This window comes from Chrysochloris asiatica, unplaced genomic scaffold (assembly GCF_000296735.1).
Source record: "Chrysochloris asiatica unplaced genomic scaffold, ChrAsi1.0 scaffold00069, whole genome shotgun sequence".
Taxonomy (NCBI): Eukaryota; Metazoa; Chordata; class Mammalia; order Afrosoricida; family Chrysochloridae; genus Chrysochloris; species Chrysochloris asiatica.
The window spans coordinates 12,088,177-12,091,901 of NW_006408587.1; positions in this window are offsets into that span (position 1 = coordinate 12,088,177).

The window sequence follows — 3,725 nt, forward strand, 5'->3', positions numbered from 1 at the left end:
AGTCGAGCCTCCAGTGGCTAATATTTTGTTAATTCTTAAAGTCTTGTATTTTACCAATGCATTTCATGCTGCTGTATTCAATGCTTCAATGCTTCGGTATCATCAGTTCTTGATCATATACTACCATTTGAAATGGTTAAACAAAATATTCCTTTTTGATAAAGTGACTGTATATTCTTTTGTTTTTTCATGTTTCATTGTGAATTATACGATTTTTTACATGGGAGAACTTTAGTTTTACATTTATTCCTCCGTACATCGTTTCATTGCCATGGTTCCAATCCCCTCCATGCATCATCAACCGACCAAAGGGTATACCCTATGAACATGCCCCCCTCTCCCCATTCTTCAGCACACAGTCCCTCTCCCTCTCTGGATCCAAAGTCCCAAGCCACTTCATCACTCCACGTCATCATCTCTGCCTCCATCTCGGGCCTTGCTGCTTCTCTGGGTAGGGTACCGCTCTTGGCTCTTCTCTGTTGATGGTCCTAGAGACCTCTGCTCCTAGACTGGAAAGTTAATCACTCCCTTCCTTGCTACAAAACATCTACCTATACATTTCCAACCCTCACAATCAGTCCTGACAACAATCATTCACTATTGTATCATAAGTGACCCTTCTGCATTTCATTTCATCAGCTCCGCCTATACAGATTGGATAGTACTCACTGGAGATTCTGCCTTCCTCCATGCCCCCTAGCTCTAGGTTCCCTCTTGAAAGCTTGTAAGCCAGTCACTTCTTGCCTTTGTAGTCTCTCTCCCTCCCCCACCCCCTTCATTTGGGTATCCAATGTCCAAGTTGCCCATCTCTGTCTACTCTGTGTGTGGAGGGGGTGGGAATGTTTCTTGCTATAAGGGTTTGTTCCCTCTTTTGGGTTACTGCATCCATAGGTGTAGGTCAAGTTCATCAAATTGTATCAGATCCCTCTTTTTTTTTCCCCCTCTTCTTTCTTCTCCTGGTTGAGTTCTGATCATCCATTCATCAGGGCCAGGTCACGTGGATACCATCTGTAGGTGTGGGTGTTCTTGTGCGTATGCCCTCTCTTCCTATCTGTATATTCTTTCCATCTTCTTTTGATGCTTTCTGCATCACTCAATATTTGCCCATGTTGTTGTTGTTGTTAAGTGCCCTCAAGCCAGTTCCAACTTATAATGACCCTCTGTAGAGTTTCCAAGGAGTACTTGGTAGGTTTGAACCACCTACCTTGTAATTAGCAATCCAATACTTATCCTACTGCACCACACCAGGAATCCAAATGCCCATAGAATCCTTCATTATTGTAAGTCAAGGCTTGAATTATTTATTCAGTTCTTGCACCCTAAGAAATATTGAGCGTGTTCTTTCCTTTTGACTTTCTAATTCCATCATATTTGACTCTGTCTTCCTGGGATGCTCTTTGAAATAGTATGTTCAGCTCTTTTATCTCCTCATTTATTCCATTTGTGTAACTTCTCTACACTTAAGAGCAAATTTCAGTCGCTTCTGAAATCATTTTGGTCTTTTCTTTCTTTCCTGTCTATTTAATTACCTTTTTATTGGTCTCTGTAGAATTTTCTTGATGTCATTACACAGCTCTTCTGGTCTTCAGTCATTAATGTCTAATGCACCAAATCTATTCTTGGAATGGTCTCTAAATTTAAATGGTATATATTCAAAGTCATATTTTGACTCTCTAATTTTCTTCAGTGTCAGCCTGAACTTGCATATAAACAGTTGATGGTCTATTCTACGGTCTTTAAATGGCCTTCTTTTGACTGATGATATTGAGCTTTTCTACCATCTTCTCCCACAGATGTATTCAATTTGGTTCCTGTGTATTTCATCTGGTGCGGTCCACATTTATAGTAGCTTTTAATGTTGTATAAAAAGGTATTTGTAAAGAATAAGTCTTCAGTTGATAAGTTCTGTCATATGATCTCTAGAAATATTTCTGTCATCAAGGACCTATTTTCCTTCCTCTTTGTTTTCAACCTTCACATTCCAATTACCACTAATTATCAATACATCTTTATTGCATGTTTATACAAATTCAGAATGAAGAATATAGTAGAATTCTTCTCACTTTAGTGTTTGGTACATAAATTTGAATAATAATGGATTTCCTTGTTGGCATGTGGATATTATACTATCATAGACAGCACTGTACTTCAAGATAGGTCTTGAAATGTTTTGTTGTTTTTGATGATGAATGGAATGCCATTCCTCTCTAGCTTGTCATTAACAGCATAGTAAACCATATGACTGTATGATTCAAAATGGGCAACACAACTCCACTTCACCTTACTAATGCTTAGATTACCCATCTTTATGCATTCCTTTTATTTTTTTGACAGATTTCAATTTTCTTATATTTATACTTTGTGCATTCCATGTTCTGGTTATTAAGGGATGTTTTCAGGTGTTTCTCCTAATTTTGAATTGTGCCGTATCAGCAAAGGAACATCCTGGAAGCTTTACTTATGATCACATTATTATGATCAACTCTACTTTGATAAAGTAGTTCTTCCTCAGTCGTATCTTGAGTGCTTTCCTACCTGAGCGATTCATCTCCTGGTACTAATATCTGATAGCGTTCTGCTTCTACTCATAAAGTTTTCAGTGGCTAACCATTCAGAAATAGATCATCTCTCCTTCTTCCTTGTCTTGCTTAGTCTGAAATCTCCACTGAATCTTGACCATTATGGATAAACCTGCTGGTATTTAAAAACAGATTACGTAGCTTCTAGCATAACACATGAACTCACATACAACAAACTGACAAGACAACCAACTGACAGATGAGTGGTGGTTAATGAATGTCTGGCTCAATGTGCATTATAATAACAAATAAATATAATGGTTTAAATGAAATTATTTTTGCAAGTATAGTTAATTTCTTATAGTTCCTGAATGCATGCATCTTTTTGTGTATATGTCAGATGCAAATATTATTAAACAACTAAATACTACTAAACAATTGTCATATTAGAAAATGAGCTACTCTACCTACTATAGACAAGGTGCTCTGGTAGCGTAGTGGCTATGAATTGGTCTGCGAACCGCAAGGTCAGCAGTTAGAAACTACCAGCTGCTCCGCGGGAGAAAGATGAGGCGTTCTGCTCCCGTAAAGATTAACAGCCTTGGAAACCCTGTGCAGGGTCACTATGAGTCGGAACTGACTCCACGGCACATAACAACAACAACAACAACAACAACAACAACAACAACCTACTATAGACACATAATTTGTCCTTGAATTGGTGTTGACTTAACAAGACCTGGTTTGAAATATCTGTCTCTCTATCTTTGTAGAGAAATAATCATTGGAAAAGCATGTTTTTGTTCCTTCACATAAAAATTGTATATTAAATATTGATGCAAACGTCTATTAACTAAATGAATATTCCTTTTCTATCTTTCTGCTTAATCCTCTTGTATTGTGAAGCAAAAACATCCTCTGTCTTCCTCCATCATCTGTATGAAGTAAATCATAGATCTAAAAACATCTATTTAGTTCTTTTCGTTATATATATTTGTTATTTCACTACACTCTGACATGAGGGCCCCTACATATTGTGTTATAATTTTTATCACTGCATGAATTGATAGTATAAGCAGTTATATATCTCTTCTCATCACTCTTCTTGTGTTTAATAGACTTTATCATGATTGTGTACACTATATGACAAAATACATCTGTAGAGATAAATTTATGCAGTTCATAGGTTGATATATTTATTGATTT